Here is a 23,388-nt window from a genome sequence, read left to right on the forward strand (position 1 = left end):
GAGAGAGAGAGAGAGAGAGAGAGAGAGAGAGAGAGAGAGAGGAGCCACAGAGGAAACTACTAGGTATCCACTGTTTGTGCAGATACTCTGGGTTATAAGTAACACATTCAGACTTAAACTGATCTAAACACTAGAGGCAAACTGCTGATCATAGCCCTTAAAAAGTTCAAGGGACATTCTGGCTTCAGGAGCATTTGATCTGGGTTCAAGTTCCTTTCCCCTGTGATTTGTGTCTGCTGGATAACTCCTGACGGTTGTGTTGTGTTCAGCCTCAGGCTAGCTTCCAGAACAGGAAACAGTATTTATGTCTTCAGTGGACATTCTGAGACTTGTTTTGCCTGACTGGACTGGGTGAAGTGCAGCCTGGCTGTGTGCCTGCCATTCCTCTTTCCTTGTGGCCCAGGTCTCCAGGAATGAGCATTCTAAAAGGAGGAGCCACTGTGTGCCTCATCATGGACACGTTTTTACCAGATATGACCAGACAGAGAGCTAAACCCAAAGTCACTGTGGTGTGGGTCTGGCAAAGTGGTCAGAATGGGAGGAAGCAGGTCAGGAGGCTACTCAGGACACCCACTACAGTGACACAGGTCAGGGGGCTGCTCAGGACACCCACCACAGTGACACAGGTCAGGGGGCTGCTCAGGACACCCACCACAGTGACACAGGTCAGGGGGCTGCTCAGGACACCCACCACAGTGACACAGGTCAGGGGGCTACTCAGGACACCCACCACAGTGACACAGGTCAGGGGGCTGCTCAGGACACCCACCACAGTGACACAGGTCAGGAGGCTGCTCAGGACACCCACCACCGTGACACAGGTCAGGAGGCTGCTCAGGACACCCACCACAGTGACACAGGTCAGGGGGCTACTCAGGACACCCACCACAGTGACACAGGTCAGGGGGCTACTCAGGACACCCACCACAGTGACACAGGTCAGGGGGCTGCTCAGGATACCCACCACAGTGACATGCTCCTGTCTTCTTCACCAGAGCCTTTTATTTTATATAGGGCCGCCCTCTTCCTCCTCCTCCTCCTCCTCCTCTTCCTTTTCCTCCTCCTCTTCCTCCTCACTGTTGTCCTCCCCCTCCCCCACCCCCATTCCCTCCATCCCCACTCCTCTGTTTCTCTCTGTGTCTCTCTGTGTGTGTGTACAGGGACGCTTTGAGGCCCAGGAAAACCTTGGGTGCTACTCTTCTTTAGATGGGATCCACATTGTTCTTTGAGCCTAGCTTGGAGCTTGCCCAGTGGGCCAGGCTGGATCTATTTGGTTTTGCCTCCTCGGTCTGGTATTGCAGGCATGCTCCAACATGCCTGTTTTTGGAATTGTTTTGTTTTGAGACAGGGTCTCCTGATGTGGCTTTGGGTATTCTGAAACTCCCCTTTAAGACTAGACGGGCCTTGAACTCACAGAAGATTGTGCCTTGTCTCTGTGTCCTGAATGCTGGAGTAAAGATACAGGCCGCCCATGTGAGCCATTTGATTATTTTTTAATATAAAAAATATTTAATATATTTTTTAATATAGCCTAAGTGGGTCTGGAACTGCCTATGTAGTCAAAGTTGACTTTAAATTCTTGGTCCTCCTGCCTCAGCCCCCTGGCTCAGAAGTCTCTTTTTAAACGGTTTCCTCATCCTTATCATCATCATCCTCTTCTTCCTTCTCCTCCTCCTCTTCCTCCTCCTCCTCGATGTTGTCCTCCCCCCAACTCCCACCGCCATTTCCTCCACCCCCACTCCTTGGACTCTGGTAAGCACTTTAGCAGTAGAGCTATCTCCCCAGTACCTAATTTTTCTCTTCAAGGAAATAACTGTTCACAATTGGTCCACCCCCTGGATACAGTGTGGCAGGAGAGGTCTCTTCCATGAAGGGTAGGGGGATCTGTGAGTCGGACAACTACAGAGTTGTTGATGGAGAGGGGTCTCCTGGCTAGGGGCAATTGCAACTTTCATTACCAATTGGTTTTCACAAACCATCCCAGTTGTATGCTTTGTAGCACAGGGTTTTATTGTTTAAACCCAGGCCGAATGCAGGATGGGCAGACTTGGTAAATAAATCCCACTTGGGCTTTACTTGGAGAACATCATAGTTTGAAGTCATGGTAGGATGCCATGCGTTTTATCATTTTTCTAGACATCTAAAGTCTATGTTTATTTTTGGGTATTTTATTGAAGGGAGGGAGGGAGGGGAAGGGAAGAGAGAGGGAGGGAATGAGAGGAAGGGAAAGAGAGAGGGGAGAGATAATACCCAGCCTACTCCACCCCCACCCCCCACCCCAAGGTTATTTGTGCTGTCAAATGTCTAACTTTGCTTTCCAAAGGACCAGCATTATCTGCTGTCTTTGACTGGTTTGGGTATTCTTTTCCATTCTGTTGGTAAATTTAGCTGCTTTAAAATTAGCATCTTTCCCCTATAAAATGCATCGCCTTTGTTCTATGACTCTCCCCCTCTCCTTCTGTGGCAGGCTTTTAAACATATTCACAGTTGTAAGCCCCAAGGTTAAGAATTGTCAAACCCAACCTTCTTAGCCATCATCTAAATTTTGTTTGAGGGATGGGAGAGCTTTTGTTTTTGTTTTCTGTTTCCTTTAGCTCCACTCAGCTCCACACATGAATGTTGTTTAGGGAAGAGTTTTTCTTTTTTCTTTTTTACTATCTTTTTTTTTTTTTTTTTTTAACCTCACTCTCAGTCTGGGCTCCGTTCAGATTCTTTTATCTTCTGGCTTGGCATTTGGGAGGAGTTTGTTCTGTTGCTGGGTAGCTGTTTTTCTGATTCTCATTTCATGGCTCAGAAATGAGAAGCAGTGTTGGAGTGCAGAACGCCTGGTGAGGCCTTGTGGTAAATGTGTGTGTGCAAAGACACTTGGTGGCTGGAGGACAAGTTTGGTGTCATTATTGGTACCAGAAGGCTCAGGTGGCATCTGTGTGTTTGCCAAAGTTTGTTTTGTTTTTTATTTTTTGTTTTGTTTTGAGACTGGCCTAGAACTTGCCAGTCCCAAACGATAATAACTATTTACAAGTCGTAAGTCAAATTTCTGTCTCCGTCTAGAAGATACACGTTGGGTGCCTTGGGCACTGCTCCCTTTGGAGCACTGAAGCTGGAAAGCTACTAGGACATTTCTGGTAGCTTTCAGCATCTCTGGGTCTTCAGAATGGCTTTCCTAAAGACTCCTAGAGAATTTGGCACATCAGAAAGGCAGATCCCTATCAGTGTCACTGAAGTGGTTTTTTTTTTTTTTTTTTGCTTCGGGTTCAGTGAGGCTGAGAACCACTTGGTAAAGGAAGTCAGAGACAATGGAGGTGATTTAAGGCCCTTAGCAAGGGATGGGTGTTCCAAGTGCATGGAGTGTAGGCCCTTTTGACTGCAAGGATTCGAGTCCATGACTGGGTTCTTCTCAGTGAAATATGAGTCTCCCATGGTCTGAAACTGTTTCCATAAGCACTGTCTAATTTTGTTAGGGTTTCCCTACCTCTTCTGAATGCCCACGTCCAGTTCTGCATAGCAGGGTTCATTAAAGGGTCATATTGTTCTATTCTTGTTTCTCCATTTTTCTTGAGCCTGGGACAGTTGTCTTTGGATGGCTTGTGTTCCCATCTACATGGAGTGTGGAAAGCCATGAGATGAGATCTGGCCAAGGGAAGGTAGTCAGAGGTGAGGAGACCACTTGCATGCCTGGCCCCGGACCTTCCAACGCCATCCTGTATATGTTTTCACTCTTAAGGACACTGGCTGAAGTTACAGATGCTGGCCATTGCACCTGACTGACTTGGGAACGGCCCCATTGAGTGCTGTCAGGTGTACATGAAGAATCTCACTCACCTCTCTTTGGTCTAGGCTCTCTTTGGTCTAGGCTGACCTTGAAACTCATACAAATGATGATTCTCCTTCCGTTTCATTTCTAAATACCCTGGACCGATGCCAGGTTCTCTCTAACCTGGGCCCAAAACAAAGTCTCTACCTTGAGTCTGCCTGCTGTCCTCTGCGTGCAGGCATTTAGCAAGTCCCGGACATCTCTCCAGCTCTAGGCTGAGACAATGAAAGGCATGGTTTCTCTTCTCTAAGAGTTTGTAAATTGAGGAACCAGAAATTCTAAACAATATCAAATAGAGGATCTAAATTAGTCTCCTGTAAACAGACTCTATGGGAATTCAGCAAAGGGGAGGTTTTAGGTGCCTCTGACTGGTGAGAGAAGCTACTAGGAGGGTAAGTGTTCTACCAGGCCTTGGAGGGAGTGTGAGCATCAGAGTAAGAAAATACCCAATGCAAAGCCAGTTAGTCCAAAACAATTTGTCCCTTTCTCTTTGGAGCAGGGACTTAGCTATGGTCCAGTGAGGCTGGGGTTCCCAGGGGACTAGAAAGGGCCAGAATCAAGGACAGTAAGAGTGACATTTGGGGATGTAGGGAGAATCTGGGGTGTGGGATGGTTCACTCCCCTTCTTCCTGGTTTCTGGGAGGGTTACTTTCCTGGACAGATCTGCCAGCACAGATTCTTCACCCATCCATGGATTACTGGAGCTAACTCATATTGGCTTAAGAGAGCCAACTGGTACATTTTCAGGAATTTTTGGGATCTGGCTATTAAATATGCCTATCCCGATAGATAAAATTCTGAAAGCCTGATGTGGTCTTATCATTTGCTTTCATTTGTATAAACAGCCCCCGAGGCCCATATATTAGAGGCTGGGTCCTCATGGCTGCGGAAGACAGGGCTTTCCTGGAGCAAGCTGGCTAGCCAGACTAGCTGAAATGGAGAGTCCCTGGAGTTCAAGCAGGAGACTCTAACTCAATATACAAGGGTAGAGAGAGGTCAAGGAAGATGTCAAGTGTTGTTGATATGGCACCTGCTATATATCTTTCTACACACACACACACACACACACACACACACACACACACACCACATGAGCATATGTGAGCAAACAATGAATATGAAGAGTTTAGACTGAGAAAGACCTAGTGAAAGGGAAGAAGCAAGAGATGAGGGGACTTAGTAGGAGCCATGATTCTTTGAATATCATCAGCCAATCACAAGGAACTAAGAGAGATCACAGACCAGAGTGAATTGTGGCATTTGACACTCCCAGGAAAAGCTAGGCAGTCGTCTCCAGCCCTTCCTCCCCATCCAAGTAATTTCCCATTGTTGATGGTTTTGAATAGCACAGCGGATGATCTGTAAACAAACATTACACATCAGGACTTGATTCATGGCTCTGTCGGGTGTTCAGACAGTAGATTAGCAAGCTTCAGTCTGGGAGCCAACTCTGGGCTCCTGCCTGTTTTCATAAAAGTTTTATTAAGACGTGGTTACGGACAGTCTTTCATTTAATTGATGTTTGTGACTGATTTCTCACTACATTGTAAAGCTGAGTGCTTGTGACAAGCCTGCATGGCTCACAAAGTTAATGATACCCTCCTTCTCTCTGCTCCTTTACAGCCGAAGCTTGCTGAATCTTTAATCTAGAGTTAGAGCATGGGACAGTCAGCTGAGACCACAGAATGGGAGAACACCTTTGGCTGCCAGACTTATAGTTGGAATCTCTAAACAACTCTAAAAAGGAAACACTGAAATCGTCGAATCAGCACATGGGCAAACAGAGTTGATAGGTAATTCTCCAAAGAAGGAATGCAAATGGTGAACAAATGCTTGAAAAACAGTTCAATAGTTTCAGCCACTGGGAGATACAAATTAAAACTCCATTGAAATTTGATTTTGGGTTGGAGAGATGACTCAGTGGTTAAGAGCAGTGACTGCTCTTCCAGAGGTCCTGAGTTCAATTCCCAGCAACCACATGGTGACTCACAGCCACCTGTAATGGGATCCAATGCCCTCTTCTGGTGTGTCTGTAGACAGTTTCGATGTACTCTTATAAAACAAACAAACAAACAAACAAACACATATACACACATACATATATATTATTAAAAAATTGGTCTCACTTACTTAGGGAAACAACCTCACTGTCATCAAGGAAATAAATGGGAAGAAGTGCTGGTGGGGATGGAAGCGGGATGAGGACCACTTATCCCAGGCTCGTGGAAATGTGAACTAATATTAGTCCTATGGGAATCTGCACAGAGGTTCCACAACCACTGTATAATCCAGGCGACCACGCTGGGGTGCCCATCTGACAGACTCAAAGTCACATGGACCCTTGTGCATCTGCGCTCACTGTTGCTCTATTCACAAGAGCCAGGAAACAGAACCTGGATTAAATGTCCATCAACAAATGAGTGAATAAAGAAAATGTGCTACAAGGGGATTTCATTCAATCACAGAGAAAACAGATATTTACTGGAAAGGACAGAAGAATGTCCTTTACAGAAAAATGGACGGGTCTGTGGGTCATCATGTTAAGCAAAATAAGCCGAATACAAACAGACAGATATCTGATGTGAGCATGTGAACTCTCTCCCCCCCCCCCCCCGTCTCTCTCTGAAGAAGGAGGAAGAGAACTGATAGAAAGAGAAGGGGAATAGCAAGAAATAAAAAATATTTTGTTTTCTATTATCTGAATCAAAATTTAACTGTATGTTATCTATATACACACACACAGGACATGAAAGCAGAAGGCTATCTGAAGGTAGGGAGGGGATCAGGGAGAGGAGGAAAGGGGAGAAAGGCCTGAGTAAGCAAGGTATGATGCGGGACACATGTACACAAGATGCCATAGAGAGGGAGGGCCAGCAAGATGGCTCAGTGACTCAAAGCGGCACAATTGTGAGCTCCTGAGTCAGAATCCTCAGAACCCACCCACAGACAGGCAAGGCAAAGAGCATCTATGATCCTAGCCCTCCTACTTGATATGGAAGGATTTCCAGGAGTCTGTGGGCTAGCTTGCCTGGTGTGTACAAAGCTGTAGAACAAGACATCTTTCACTCAAGGTAAAGGGTAAAGACTGATTCTCAAGGTGGACAGTAAGAAGCAGCACCCAAGATTGTCCTCTGATCCCCAAGGATCTGCTATAGCACATGTACACACACACACACATACACACACACACATACACACATTCACACACATACACACACACACATACACACACATACACACATACATACATAGATACATACACACACATACACACACATACACACACACATACACACACATACACATACACACACATACACACACATACACACACATACACACACATACACACACATACACACATACACACACACATACACACACACATACACACACATACACACACACATACACACATACACACACATACACACACACATACAAACACATACATACATACACATACACACATACACACACATACATACACACATACACACACATACACAGATACACACACAGATACACACACATACACACACATACACACACATACACACATACACACATACATACACATACACACATACACACACATACACACATACACATTCACACACATACACACACATACACACACATACACATACACACATATACACATACACACACATACATGCATACATACACATACATACACACACATACACACACGTTAAAAAAGAAATATGATAATGTAACATATATATTTCACATTCCATAAAAAATAGTAAAGAAGGAAAGATGGCGCAGGGGTAAAGAACACTAGCTGTTCTTCAAGAGGAGACAGACTCAATTCCCAGTACCCACATAGTGGCTCACACTTGTAACTCCAATTCCAAGGGTCTGACACCCCCTTCTATCTCCAATGGCATCAGGCAGGCAAATAATACACAATCATAATTCAGGCAGAACACTCATAAACATAAAATTAAATTTTAAAAAATCAATAAAGAAAAATAATACATATTTTAAAGAGCAAGATATGGAGATAATGTTAAAAATACACCTAAAATGTTGAAATGAGCACACGAGTGTGTATACACACAAAACACACATACACAAAACACGTACAGGGAGGAGGAAACAATCTTCCAGTTTTTGAAAACTCTAATTCAGCAAAGTTGTGTTTGTCATTAACAGATGAGTGAAATATTAGCGTGGATCTCTTGAGCGTGCTTAAATAACTATCAGGGCTGGGTGTAGTTTAATGGTAGGTTGACTGTTTATCAAGTGTGAGTGCCTGGGTTCTTTCCCCATTACTACTGAAATAAAAAAGAGAGAGAAAAGAAAATATCAATCAATTATGCCATATTGAAGCTATACTTGTTCATTACTTGACACTGTAGGCTGGCTACAGATGGAATCTGTCAAAAGTCAATGCAAGCTTATATAACAACAGTCGGTGGCTATATGGGCTTTCCAGACTGTGTGTATCTGTAACAACAGTAAAACATATAGTTAACAAATATGTGCATATACCCACATTTCCCCCTGCAGAAAGCATACCACTTCTCTGATGTCCATGCCACAAGCACCCACAGCTGGGCAGAGGGAGCCCCGAACGTTCATGGCTCTATGTTGCTGCTGCGGTATGACTTTGACCTTGGTTTGCTTTCAGCATCTTGTAGATTTGGCTCATCTACGGAAGTATTCTCAGCAGGAACAAGTTCATTAGAAAAGCCCAGGGATGCCAAGGAACTGGACATGCCTGAAACCCCATTCTGGGTAAATGGGGCAGCTTACACCCAGCTTTTGCCTGTGGAGCAGGCCATCTGACAAAGAGGGCTGAATGCAAATTCAGTTTGGACTTGTTCCCACCAGCCACAGAAGCCCTTGAGCAAGGGAGCAACGGGAGTAAAAGCAAAAGCACTGATTTAAGAAGATGGGTTTGGTAACTACAGGAAGGACAGATTGGACGGGAACACCCAGCTCTGGGCTGTTGCAATCTGTGCTTTAGAAAACAGAGCTCAGAAAGTCAATGACTCTGCCCCTCGGCCTGCTGTCTGGTAGTGTAAGGATGTCTTGCAAAATGTGCAGGCCCCGATCTCTGCTTGATATGGAAGCCTCCAGAGGACCCCAGAGTCTACAAAATAGAATAGTAGTCTGGAAAATGTTGTCGAATGGCTCCCATGGTGTCCCAGTCCCTCCAACCTGGTTTTGATCACCTCATCTGGACAAGAAGCAGAGGCAAGCAGACGGTTTCACTCTGCAACCAAAGCCATGTGTGCCTTTGAAGTACGTTGTCAAGTCCATGGTTCTGTGGGGTCTGTTGGGGGTAAAGCCTCCCTGTATCCTTTGGCTTGGAAGGACAGATGCCAGTAAAGTTCCCTGCTATGTAGCAAAAAGCCCATCTGTGGCATTGCTGGCCCCTCTTCGCCCAATAAGGCAGAACCTTCCATCAGCATTTTCGCAGACTAATAGCTTCCTCTCGTCGCTTCCTTCCAGGTCACGCCTACCTTTAGGAGGAAAATGTCATGGTCTTCTAATAGGATAATCTGCCCAGTAGCCTCCTGTAAGGCCAGCTGGGGTGAGTGCCTTTTTTTCCAATATGGAGTGGTGCAGCTCTGTCCCTGGGGTCCCAACTCTGACAACTGGGTAGAGATCTTCTTTACACAAGTCCTGTGGCTTATAGTAATGCACCCTCATGCCTAGCTCCTAGCCCATTAGCCTTGTAACCTGCTGACAGATTCCCCTGCTAGGATAGTAGCCTACGATTGCCTCCCCATGTTCCACAGTGTCTTAGTTAGTTTTTTTTTTTTTTTTTTGCTGTGATAAAACACCGTGACCAAAAAGCAAGTTGGAGAGGAAGGGATTTATTTGGCTTACACGTCCACATCAGTCATTGAAGGGAATCAGGACAGGACTCACACAGGACAGGAACCTGGAAGCAGGAGCTGATGCAGAGACCACAGAGGAGTGCTGCTGACTGGCTTGCTTACAGCTTCAGAGGCTTAGTCCATTATTATCATGTCAGGCAGCATGGTAGCAGGCAGGTGTGGTGCTAGAGAAGTAGATGAGTTACAGCTTGGTCCAGAAACAGAGGGAGGGAAAAGGGAGGGAGAGGGGGATGGAGGGAGGGAGGGAGGGAGGGAGGGAGGGAGGGAGAGAGAGAGAGAGAGAGAGAGAGAGAGAGAGAGAGAGAGAGAGAGAGAGAGAGAGAACAGGCATGCATGCACACAGTACCTGAGTGAGCTTGGGTTACCCAGAAACACACCTCCTCTAACAACTGCCAGACCTCCTAATCCCATTCAGTCACTCCCTGAGCATTCAACTCTATGAGCCTCTGGGATCCATTCTTATTCAGACTACCATAGCCAGCGTGGTTTGCTGCTGGACTTTCCTTGTATTCTTTCGTTGGGCTTTAGTTGGGCTTTAGATATGCAGTGAGAAGGACAAGCACCTTGGAGTCAGCTGATGGGGCCTAGTGCCATGTTTGGCTTCTTCTTCTTCTTCTTCCTCTTCTTCTTCTTCTTCTTTTTCTTCTTCTTCTTCTTCTTCTTCTTCTTCTTCTTCTTCTTCTTCTTCTTCTTCTTCTTCTTCTTCTTCTTCTTCTTCTTCTTCTTCTTCTTTTTTGGCTTTTCGAGACAGGGTTTCTCTGTGTAGCCCTGGCTGTCCTGGAACTCACTCTGTAGATCAGTTGGCTTCTCTGAGGTCAGTAAGGTGGCTTCCATCCATAATCCCCGTGCTGGGAAGGTGTAGGCAGGAAGATCGGGAACTCACGGCCATCTATCTATCTACTATCTATCTATCTATCTATCTATCTATCTATCTATCTATCTATCTGGCTTTTCAACAAGTTCAAGGTCATCCTGGGTTATCTGAAAGCCTGTCTCCAAAACAAACAAACTTTGATGAATTATAGGTTAATTAAAAAAAATTTGTTTTTGTTGCTGAGATTTAAATGTTAAATATCCCCCAGACTTATTTATGAAAAGTTTGATCCCTAGCTTGTGGTGACACTGGGAGGTGATTGAGCTATTGGGAGGTTGGGCTCACGTTAAGTCACGGGGTTTGTGGCCCTCAAATGGATATTGCGATGCTGGCCCTCTCCTTCTTCCTGACTCCTGTGAAGTGAGCAGACTTCCTCTTCCGCATTCTCTCACACAGTCACCGCATGCCTTGTTGGCTCAGACTCAAAGCAACTGTTCTACATGACCACAAACTACAAGCTCTAGGCCCATAAGTGCACAGCCCCCATTTTTCCCTCTGAACTTGATTCTCCTGGTATTTTGTTACTATGATAAAGGTCTATCACCTCTGTAATAAGGTCAGAGTACTTGTGGCAGGTGGTTCTGAAGTTAGCTATGTTAGTTGGTATAGATATTAGACAGTCTCTTTGATGTAAGTCTAGCTTCCTCGTAGGATGCTGTTCAAATACATCATCTGAGCCCATCACTGATGCTGGGCTGAGAGGCTGTATGCTTAACAAGCCCCCAGGTGATGCTGATGCTGGATTCTGACCACACACAGCACAGGGAGATATGGCATTGGTCTATCTTCCATGTGCCTGCAGCCTCCAAACTTTGCTTATCTCAGAGGGAGGCTCCGATTTTTAGATCAAAATACAAATGACACCCTATGAAATTCTCAAGGAATGAGTTGAAAATTTTAAAGAAGAAAAAATGTTTAAAAAGAGCTGTATAGCTTCTTGTTCATAAAACTCTTGCGGTTTGGCATCCCTGAAGACTCCTTGATGCAGACAGAGTACCAACCATAGAAGCGTGGTCCTTTCCCTGATCCCTCATCTAGCCTTGTCAGGGGATGATTTCCATGTCTCAGGGAACACATGTCAGAGGAGGAAGGGATGAAACACGGCTGTGCGAGGCAGAGAATTGAAAATGAGAACATCGGACAGGAGAGCTGTGGTCCCAGGTGTGTGGTTGGTAGGTCTACTCGGGGACACTGAGTACAATGGCCTTGATTCAGAATGTCTTAGGAACTTTAGGGGCTTTTTGAAATTTAGGATTCATGAACGCCAGACGGCTAACATGTGGGAAGAAACTGGAGGGAGGTCAAGGTTTGTCCTGGAGCAGACACAAAACACGGAAAGATTACCAGCAGGAAGGCCAAAACTAACATGCTGCTTATGTGTGTCTGTCTGTCTGTGTTCTAACTGGCCTTCACGCCTGCAAATGTATCCTTTCTCTATTTTCTTTGCCTTTGGATGCTTCTGTGTGAGACTTGGATGTGAGTCCCTCCTTCTCCCAGATGCCCCCCTTGCCAAGTTGTCCTTGTGGCTCTAGGTTAAGCCACAGGCAATGTGTAATGGGTTTTTCTCCTCTGCTCTGGGCCCAACATAAGAAGGTACATGCCTCTCTGTCTCCTCCAGTGCCTCTCCGGATGGACTATTGCCTTTTGCCAGCCTTGTCCTCGGTGTGGAGGAACGGGGATCACTAGTGTGCCCAGCAGTGTTGGTGGCTGAAGGCGATGACAGTGATTTCATTGTGGCTACCTGACACCTGGGCTTGGCTTCTATGGTTGGTACTCTGTCTGCATCAAGGAGTCTTCAGGGATGCCGAACCGCAAGAGTTTTATGAACAAGAAGCTATACAGCTCTTTTTAAACATTTTTTCTTCTTTAAAATTTTCAACTCATTCCTTGAGAATTTCATAGGGTGTCATTTGTATTTTGATCTTGTTCAGCTCAACTCCTCCTCCTCCTCCTTCCTCCCTATTTACCCACTTCCCTACCCCTGCCCTCTTTGTATTCTCTTTCTGTCTCTGTCTCTCTGTTTCTGTCTCTCTGTCTCTGTCTCTCTCTCTTTCTCTGTCTCTCTCTTCTGTCTGCCTTTTTAAATGGAATAGCTCACTGCCTCCAATTTGTATTGTCCATGTACTTCTGGAGTATAGGCCAAACCTTACCAGAAACTGTATTCTTTAAAAAAAAAAAGATGGACCCTCCATCCATTTGTTTACTCCACACTCTGCATATCCCTTCTGCACACTTGAAATCATGGTTAGGCACCCAAGAACACCTCCCCAACCTAGATGCTCTGCAAACAGTTGTTATATTGTATTGTTTTGGGGACCATGACAAGGAGAGATGTTTGTAAGTGTTTGTTACAGGTGCCTTTTCCCCAAGTATTTTCTATCAGTGGTTGATGGAAGCCATGAATTTGGAGCCTGTGGCTATGGAGCAATATTCACACAGGGTAGGGGAATTCAGCATGCTTTTGGACCATACCAGTCTCACAAAGCCCTTCTCTTTCATGTGTCTTTATCTCATTCTGTGAAGTAATGGGCAGACTCACCACTTTCTGTATCTCACAGACCCCGGGAATACAAGCAAGAGCCGTTTAGTATCTGTGCACATATCAGCACTCATTTTTAACACCCTCCAAGCATGGCGATGGATATTCCACGTTTTCTTCACTTTGGAAATAATTCCACTCTATTGAAAGGTCAACCTGGCCTGGCCTGAGGACTGGTCTCTTCCGATCTAGCAATGGTGGCAGGGCTGAGTGGTCTGGTGTTGTAACATGTGGGCCTTTGGTACAACAGTTAAAAAAAAAAGTCACCAGTGACTCCAGAGGGAGAAAAAGTGGGAGGAAGTTAATTTGGCTCTTAGGTCATAAATACACACAGCTCTTCAGCTTCCTTCCCTCTTCGGCTCTCAGCCAGCTTGCCTCCAAGATCCTCATCAAGACAAGGCTTAAATTTGGCTTAACTGTTGGCTCTAGCGTTACCGTTTCACAAGGACGGAAGTGCAGCCTGTGTGGTGATCCTTGCCAGGCGAAGGCACCAGGAAGAATCCTTATCCAATGACGGGGACCCTAAAACTTGCCCGCACTCTGTTGTGAGTGGGGTGGGGTGGGGTGGGGTGACTGCTGTCCTGTTGCAGAAGGTGTGGCTGTCTACTGTCTACCTTTTCCACCTCTGAAATTTCACTTTGATGGAGTTGTGGCGGCAGGTATAACTGGCGGCTGTTCGCATGGGACATTTCTGTAGCCGTATTTGGATCATAGTTCTCCCTCGGTGCCTCTCAGACCCTTGCTTCATTCTAATTGACTAATTAAGCGTTTGGAGATAGTGTCTAGGTAGCCCAAGCTAGAGTTCAACTCACTTAAGTAGCCCAGGCTAGCCTTGACCTGGCAGCATGTTTTTCTCAGACTCAGTTTCCAAGTGCCGGAATTATAGGCATGTACCACCATGCCTGGCCCAAATACTCATTTAAAATAAATGCTTGTTGATCTTTCTGGGCCCATGCAGGAAGACTGAAGATGTGGTGTGGGCCTGTGCATACTTGTGTCAGTTACTGAAATCTTTGGCCTCCAACTTAAAAAGTACAACCCCATGTTGTGGAGTGGGGAAAGAATTTTTTTTTTTTAGATATCTCTGATTTTGCAGGCTAATTTTTGCTGAGCAACCTATTTTCTTCAGCTCAAAAGCAGCTCAGTTTCCTGAGGGGCAGAGAAATAGAAGCATTTTATTTTTCCCCCCAGCCATACCTCCGGGACCCCGTAGCCACCTCAGAATTCATGTTTCCCATGGGAGGCACCTTATTGACTCTTGTTCCTAAAGCTACAGTTCCATAGTAATGTTATTTTAGACGGAGGATGGAGTGATGAGATTCTCTCGGTAGTTATCCATGTGTGGACTAATGTTGACGAGATTCCTAGTGTGTGCGCCGTGCCCTGTACTGAGATCACAGACTCAAGGATGCATCTGTGTGGGCATGTGTGACATTCAGGGACCTGCCGGGGAGACCGTCATTCCAACTGCGGGTTGTCATGCAGTGTAGGGAGAGTGGCGGTTGTGTTTGCAATGGGAGCTATTTCTAGGCCTTGCCAGCCCGTGGGTACAGAAAAGGTCGAACACACCATTAGAAATTAAACCTTACTGGCCTGTGTTGTCCTTCTTGCTGAGCCCCCAGGCAGCTATTTTCTAGAGTCCCTAGAGTCACGTGCCAGCTAGTTTTCTGTCAACTTGACACAAGCTAGAGTCACCTGAAAGGAGGGAAACTCAGTTGAGGAAATGCCTCCATAAGATCCAGTTTGAGGGCATTTTTTTACTTAGTGATTGATGGGTGAGGGCCCAGCCCACCGTACTTGCTGTTCTCCCTGGGCTGGTGGTCCTGGGTTCTTTAAGAAAGCAGACTGAGCAAGTCGTGATATGCAACCCAGTAAGCAGCAGTCCTCCCTGTCCCCTGCATCAGCTCCTGCCTCAGGTTCCTGCCCTGCATGAGTTCCTGTCCTGACTTCCTTCAGTGGTGAACTATGATGTGCAAATGTAAGCCAGATAACCACCCCCTCCCCAACTTACTTGGTGTTTCATCATAGCAACAGAAACCCCAAGACAAGTCATTTGTGTGTGTGCTTTAGTTTCTGGCCCTTATGCGGTGTTTTGCTCTGAGATCCACTCCTGAACAGCATTCTCTAGCATGGCCCTAAGTTTCTGCCACAGGCTTCCCCAGGCTGGTGTGTGTCTCTGCCCTCAATATGCCTGAGTGGAGGCACTCTCTCTGTCTTGGATGTGAGAGAGGAGAGCAGCTCACCTTTCTGTGGGTCACCTGGGTACAAGACCATGTGCTATATAGTCTTGAGAAAACATCTTCCTCCTGGCTTCTGTCCACCGCTCTTCTTTCTGCATTCCTTGGGACGGGTCCTCAGATCCAGCATCTCCCACAAACGCACTAAGCACTTGCTTGGTGACAGCACACTTGCTTGGTGACAGGGCACCTGCGAGTGACTTTGAGACTTCTCACATTTTCTTGACCTCACATCTTGGGCAGATGCCTTCTCTGCCAGCTGGGGGTCAGCTTGTCAGACACGCTCAGCCATAAGGTTCTGTGTCCTTTCCTCCTGTTGGGGTCATTTTATTTCGGGTCCCCCTGACCTACTTGAACAGTTGCCATAGTTTCCTTGTGGTCCTGTTGTTTCTTGTCTGTTTCCCTTCACCCTGTACTTACAGTCACTTCAAAAAGCGACCATCCTCGGGTGGGGTCTAGTTTAAATCTCCCTTGTACAGTTTTTATTTTCGCAAGCAAGGGTGTTAGGGTCTCCTTAAGATGATATTGCCTCTTATTGGATTATTTTAAGATAGGGAAGTATGTGTCCCAGTATGACTTTATACACGGCTGAGCATGGCCTTGGATTTTGGATTTTCCTGACTCTATCTTCCTGGTGCTGGGACGGTGTGTGCCACCACACCCCAGTTTTATGCTGTGCTGCGGTTCCAGTTTGGGACTTCATGTATGCTAGGCAAACACTCTCAGCAATGGAGCTACACCCTCAGCTCAATTTCATTGTTTTATACTTACTGTACGTCGTGGTAAGGCAAAGGCTGTCTGGAGAGATTCCAGTGGGCTGGGTCAGGCAAGGAAATCTCTGTGAGGGAAAGGGAAATTGCTTGTCTTTAACAAATGGACAGCCGGCGGCAAGCTGGTTCTCAATGGGGGAAAGCGTAGTAGACCGGGGATGAAGCTGATGGGACCCTCAGACCGGAGGTCCGGAGCCTCGCTATTGAAGAGGCTGCGTGCCAGGAAGTAGGAGGAGGGGCAGAAGCTTGAAGGCAGAGTAGGAAGCTTATTATGAGAGGCTATGAAAAGCCAGAGAGGAGGTCTAGCTTTAACTCTGCAGGAAGCTGGAAGCCATGGAAACTTTTTCAATGGCAATGAAAGATTCAGAAAGGAAAGGCCTGACTTGCTTTGACTTGGGGTTGGGGAGTTGGTGGGGGTGAGGTGGGGGTGGGGCTTGTACTTTGAGGTATGAAGGGAAACCCAGGGATTGTGGTTTCGTTGAAAAGGGGTATGTGCAAGTGGTAACCTTTACAGATTTAGGAAGGAAGGAAGGAAGGAAGGAAAGAAGGAAGGTCTTGGGATGTAGCTTTCCTTAGCATTCAACAAGGCTTGGGTTTGACCCCCAGCATAGCTTAAAACTGGGGATGGTGGTGCATGTCTGTAATACCAGCCCACTGGAGGTGAAGGCAAGATCAGAAGTTCAAGGCCACCTTCAGATGCAGAGCAAGGCCAGGTAGGCTTGTGTGAGACACTGTCTCAAAAATAAATAAATAAATAAATAAAGTTGAAGCATGGAAATTGATTTGCTACAGGAAGAGAGAAGAGGATGGGGTCCATCAAGACCAGCGCTGCCAAAGAGATGAGGGGGAGCTGTGGAGGGGGCTCTGCTGTGGAGGGGGAGCTGTGGAGGGGGTTCTGCTGTGGAGGGGGAGCTGTGGAGGGGGTTCTGCTGTGGAGGGGGCTCGGCTGTGGAGAGAGCTCTGCTTTTGGCTGTTTAAGAGAATGGTGAGACACTCACGGGGAGCTCAGAGGCAGAGCTGCTATCTGAAGCCCTTAGAGGCGGTGAGGTGAGGGGTGTGGGGACTCAGGGGTGGGATTTCTCCTCAGAGCTAAGGAGGAGGATGTCATCTGAAAGAGAGAGAGAGAGAGAGAGAGAGAGAGAGAGAGAGAGAGAGAGAGAGAGAGAGAGAGAGAGAGAGAGAGAAGAGCTAGGATTCAGGAACGGGTCTCAATTGAAGAGGAACTTGACTAGGATGCAAGAACCACTTCCAGCCAAGGAGCCCCTGGTCAGGCAGCCCTTGGCTGATGCATAGCATCTCTTCTTGCCACGGCAGTGCCAGCAAGGGCACCCATTTGCTGCTGTGCAAAGCAGGGCGGGGCTGGAAGCAATAGGACCATCTGCTCCGTTGTTTGGCTGCTCAGCTCAGTGTGTAACTCAGGTTGTGATTTCAACCACGGCTCCCTCCATCAGCTCAGTGGCCGTGTTATCAATTTCTTAAGCTGATGCTGGAGAGTGATCAGATTAAATTGTTTTTATTAATATATTTGCATTTATTTATTTATTTATTTATTTATTTATTTATGAGCATGTGTGTGTATGCCTACACCATCGCACTCACCACAGCACTGGTGTGAAGGCCAGAAGACAACTTTAAAGATTTTTTTTTTATTTATATGAGTAGACTGTAGCTGTCTTTAGACACATCAGAAGAGGGCATCAGATCCCATTACAGATGGCTGTGAGCCACCACGTGGTTGCTGGGAATTGAATTCAGGACCTCTGGAAGAACAGTCAGTGCTCTTAACCACTGAGCCATCTCTCCAGCCCCAGAAGACAATGTTCGAGTAGCAGTTCTTTCCTTCCATTATGTGGGTCCCAGGGGTAGATCTCAGGCCATCTCACTTGGAAACAGGTAATTGTAGCTGTTTACTTTGATCTCATCTCCTGAGCAGACTTAGAGAAGAACAGTATAGTATTCCCAGATCTGTCTGATCAAACAATGGGGGAAAACATTAATTGGGTATAACCAGACATATCCCAAATATTGTATGGCACACACATATTTATATTAAAATATGTTACTAATGCTCTGAAGTTCAAATTTATCTGGGCATTATTAGATGATTCTACCATCTGACTGACAAGTTATTTCTCTGCGGGTGAACTGAGCCAATTCAAGCCAGATTATATTATATTAATTATTAGGCAGATTTATTGAGAAGTTGCTCTCGGGGGAGTTCATTGGCCCCAAGGACCAGGCAAGTCACCAATGGGGTGGGGATGGGGAGGGTAAAGAAATGGTGTGCATGCAGAGAGAAGAAAAGAAAGAGTGAGTGAGAGAGAGAGAGAGAGAGAGAGAGAGAGAGAGAGCTCAAAATGTCTGGATTATATAGAGAAGAGCCTCTGTGGGAAGAGCAGCCCCAGCTCCTGGGCTGGAAAGTTCAGGGTTGGGGTCAGGATATTCCAGGTAAGGACTGCTGGCTGCTGGGAGATCCTGGAGGCCAGGTCTGTTTTGATATGTAAAATATGCACTTCAGTTCCTTATCAAACTCTCCCTGCCTCCCTCTCACCTTTTTTCTGTGAAGGTGCAATCATACTGTGTGTGTGTGTGTGTGTGTGTGTGTGAGTGCACGCGCACATGCTCACATCCTCACATGTGTATATAAGTAATGAGGGCGCATGTGCACATGTGAGGGCAGAGGTCTGTGTCCTGTGGGTTCTCTTATTATTTCTCCACTTTTTGTTCTGCTTTTTGAGGCAGGGTCTCTCACCAAACCTGACCAGACCTTACCATTTAGCTATACTGACTGGCCTGTGTGCTCCGGGATCTTCCTGTCTCTGCTTCCCTCACTGGGATTCCAGACCCATGCTGCCACACCCAGCTGTATATGTGGCAATCCTCTAGCTCTTGTGTTAAGTAAGCTCTTTACTGAATGGACCGGCTCCCAGGCCCAGCCCCACCCCCATGATAACCAGGCTGGCCTGGAACTTGTCGCGTAGCTTCAAACGCCAACTATCTCAGACCTCCGAGGGCAGGCATGACCAGTATGAGCCACCACACCAGGCCATGATCATGTCTCATCTTGCCTGAGAGGCCGCTTCCTAAGAAACATCTCATTCACCATTTTCCTTCCCTCTCATTGACGGCTCGGCGTTATTTAGATCCAAGAGGCAATTGTTCCACACCTACCATATGCTTGAGGGGACACAAAGCTTTTCACACTTGCAGTATCAGCAGCCTGCAGCTTGTTCAGGGGATACAGCACTTGAAATAAGGTGCTTTTGGCAGAATGTCATGAATTTGAAACAATTTTGCCAACGATCTAAACAGTATGATGGTATTTTCAGGCACGCAGTAAAACAGTGTAGTGGAAAACCACCTATAGCCAAAATAGAGCCTTTATGTTAAATCCTTCCATTACTATATTGGAGAGAGAAAAAAAATTATTGAATGTTTACTTTTATTCTCTCGGTCTCACCTTCCTCCTTTGGGGAAAACTAAGTCTTTGTGTTCCCTGGACAAAGCACAAGTTGTTGGTACCCAGAAGATAAGCCCTTCCGATGCTTTGTTCAAAAGATCCTCTGGGTAGGGCTTAGCTGGTGTTTCGGAAGAAGGAAAGGGATGAAGGGAAATCCTCCTCGCCCAGGAAAAGTTGAACTGGTTTGGCGTCTGGCTGGTGAGTGGCCATTTGGAGATTCTGTAATGCTGCCGAGAGGAGCAGCGGTCTCTCCGGTTTCCAAGCATGGGCGGACTGAGGCTGAGAGAGAGTCTAGAAAAAGCCGAGGTGGTCTACAAAAGTTATTTTGAGCTGAAGGCATTTGGATTCCCATAATGTCTTATCTGCCTAAAAGCAGAGCTTCTACCCTCCAATTGTCATAAATCCCTGCCCTAGAAGCAATTCTAATCTCTTTTTGGAGAGCAGAAATCAGCACCACGCTCTGATATTATCACAGCCACATTACATCTCCCATCTCTCCTCCGAAGGGGTCCATTTATCTTTCCAAAAGGTCTTTTGCTTTTCTCTAAGTGTCCCTCCTCTTCTCCCCCTTCTCACAGAAGTGCCCCTCTTCCCAGCCCCTATTAAGATGGTAAATAAACCCAGATTCTAACTACCCTCCTGAGACCCAGTTCTTTGTGAATTCCAGCGCATTTATACCTAATTAAATCAGTCCCCCCACTCCTCTGGGCTAATCTATCTTTTGCCAGTTGAATTTGCACACCCTCCAATTATTGAACCTGAGGACAGAGGAAGGATTTTCCTCCCTGACAGCCCCTCTTGTGCCCAGTGCCTCTGAGGATTATGGCAAGTTACTTATGGCATAGGGGATCAGGGACCTACGGGTGGCCCGGAGACAAAGAAACTACAGAAGGGACTGGGGGAAGAGGAGCACGGGCTATGTTGGTGCTTCCCATGGCCCAGCTCCTGGCACCTTCTTTTGTCTGCTCGCTTTTCCATAACTTTGTACTTCCCAGTACTTTGGGAGCTGAACAGACGCCCCAGTCAGTGCTGACTGACAGCTAGACTCTAGGCACAGGAAACAAAGTAACTTTAAGGGGGAACAATGAAAACTATTACTTTCCCTGTTCCTCCTTGCTCCATAGAACTTCTCTTTTCCCTCCTTCCTTTCCTCCTTCTGTCTTCTTTCTCCTATTTCTCTACCGCTTCATCCCTTCCTTTCTTTTTTTTTTTGAAACAGGGTCTCACGTAGCTCAAAAAAGCCTTGAACTTGCTGTGAAACCAAGGCTGGCTTTAAACACCTAGATTCACCCTGCCTCCATCTCCAGAGTGCTGGGATTACAGTTGTGTGCCCAACATGCCTGACTCCATTCTAATTTCTTTGTGTTACAGACTAACATTTCATTTCTTAACCTCTCTCTCTCTCTCTCTCTCTCTCTCTCTCTCTCTCTCTCTCTCTCTCTCTCTCTCTCTCATTCAGAACATTCCTTACTTCAGGAGGTGTCCGGCCTCAGAAAATGCTGCTCCAAAGTCCTTCGGATGGAATTGAATGAGACCTAGAGGATTCACAAGGAATCTCCATTTTGAAGATGGTGGCAGATTCAAGATCAGAAGTCTCACGGAGAGGGCTCCTGCTGAACGCCTGGGAGAAAAACAGACCAGAAGGAGGCTGGACACACAGGCTGTGTGAGGCCACTCCAGCCTATCACAGGACACCTAAGCCTTCTGTCCAGTTGGGCTTTACACTGTCCTCCAGGCTTCCAAACAGTTTTCATTGAGTCTTTGGATGCTCATTTCTGAAGTCACATTAAATCGAGGCTACTTCCTCTTAGTAGCCTTTCTTTTTGTTGTTTGGAGACAGGGTATAGTTATGTAGCTTTGGCTGGCTTAGAATTTATCATATAGACCAGGCTACCATTGAGTCCCTCCTGCCTCTGACTCCTAAATCTGAGTGCTGAGACAAAAGATGTGTGTCACCGCGCATGGCAGCCTGTCTTTTGTTATTAGGCATGCTGGCTCTGCCTTTATGGGGAGCAAGAAGGATCAAACCTTCCTACTACAGAAGTCCCAAGTTAAGGGAAATCTAGAGTAAGCCTAGATCAGAGGACGTACTAATTACTAGCATAGTTCTTTGACTCCAGGGATATGAAAACATCACCATTTAAAACCCCAGTAGGGGACCACCTCAGTTTAACGTCAGGGAAGTGAATGAAATCTCATACCTTAAGGTCGGGCACAGGATGCTCATATTCAAGAACCCAGGACACAATCACATTATAGATAGCAAGAGCACAGGAAGAAAGAAAAAGGAGGAAGGGGTGAGGCACGAAAGTACTGAATGGAGGCTGGACGGAGGAAGAAACACCTAGCATAGATCTTAGTCGCTCAGGGCTCCGTTAGCTGCGAGTTAGCATGGCTCGCCATGTCCTGAAGCCCTTGTGCTGAGATTTTATTTATTCCCTCCCAGGTTTCTAAAGCCCTGATTTGTATTAAAAAACAAAAACAAAAAACAAACAAAACAACAACAACAACAACAAAAAAACAAAATTGCACAGCCTATCAAAGAATGACTATGGTCTATTTCCTTCAGAAGTCTATTATCAAAAAGTACACTGTGATTGTTCTTTCTACATGTCTAAATTTGACTGGGGCCTCTGTAGAATGATTTTATCTTGAGAGTGCTAACCCTGTGAAGGGGAGTGCCCCACTGTAGCTGAGGGCACTGTGTGAGGGACAGCATCCTGTGAAGGGAGTGCCCTGAGGAGAAAGCCTTGTGTGAGGAGAGGACACAGTGCTAGTGGAGGGCATCATCAGAGGGGAGCGCACCATGTGAAGAGAGGACATTCTGTGAGGAAAGAGGGAGGATACAATGAGGAGAGGGCTCCATGTAAGGGCAAAGGCTATGTGAGGTGAGAGTGCTGGATGAGAAGGGAGTCCCTCATGAGGAGAGAATACTATTGAAGGGAGTATCCTTATATAAGGTGAAGAGAAGTTACCATGTGGAATCCCTATGTGAGGTGAATGCTCCACATGGGGAGAGTGCTCCACTTGAGGAGAAAGTACCAGGTGGAATCCCTATGTGAGGTGAGTGCTCCACATGAGGAGAAAGTACCATGTGGAATCCCTATGTGAGGTGAGTGCTCCACATGAGGGTAGTGTTGCACATGAGGAGAAGGCACCATGTGGAATCCCTATGTGAGGTGAGTGCTCCACATGAGGGTAGTAAGGAACCATATGGTATTCCTGTGTGAGGTAAGTGCTCCACATGAGGGTAGTGCTCCACATGAGGAGAAGGCACCATGTGGATCCCTGTGTGAGGGAGGGTTCCACAAGAAGAGAGTGTCTGTGCTAAGCTTGCATGGGTTTTGTTGTTTTCATATCTCCTTGAAAAACTTAGAAGGAAAAACAAATGTGTGTGTGTGAGAGAGTCCCTGACCTCGTGGAAGTGTCAGCAAGACACTCTCCTCTCTCTTTCCTGTTTTACCCTTTTCCTAATGGCCACTCACTTGGGGCCTTCTATTCCATTCCTAGATGGGCCTTCATTTCTGTTTTACCACAAACCATTAAGAATTTTTAAAAATTTATCCCCCCCCCCCCGTGTGTGTGTGCACATGTGTGTAGGTCAGAAGACAATATATAGGAGTCAATTCTTTCCTTTCACCACGTGAATCCTGAAGATTGAACTCTGATGGTCAGGTTGGGTGACAAGTGTCTTTACCACCTCTCTTAGCTAAACAATTGTTGTTTAACACTGAAGTGACATGTCCCAGCATGCTGAGCCAGACATCTATCCAGGATGGCTGTGGTAATCAGAGGAGGGATTCAGGAGATGTACA

The 23,388-nt window shown here is 46.3% G+C and overlaps 1 long non-coding RNA gene across 1 annotated transcript; it reads left to right on the forward strand.

Moving 5' to 3' along the window:
* Window positions 1–5,441: 5,441 nt before the first annotated feature.
* On the forward strand, window positions 5,442–21,458 carry LOC147001015 (uncharacterized). The gene is made up of 4 exons (XR_015045342.1): window positions 5,442–5,607; window positions 8,475–9,091; window positions 9,302–9,383; window positions 21,033–21,458. It is a non-coding gene; the product is annotated as an uncharacterized LOC147001015 (long non-coding RNA).
* Window positions 21,459–23,388: the final 1,930 nt, after the last annotated feature.

The sequence above is a fragment of the Mus caroli genome, unplaced genomic scaffold (assembly GCF_978045245.1).
Source record: "Mus caroli unplaced genomic scaffold, Mus_caroli_1 scaffold_15, whole genome shotgun sequence".
Lineage (NCBI taxonomy): Eukaryota > Metazoa > Chordata > Mammalia > Rodentia > Muridae > Mus > Mus caroli.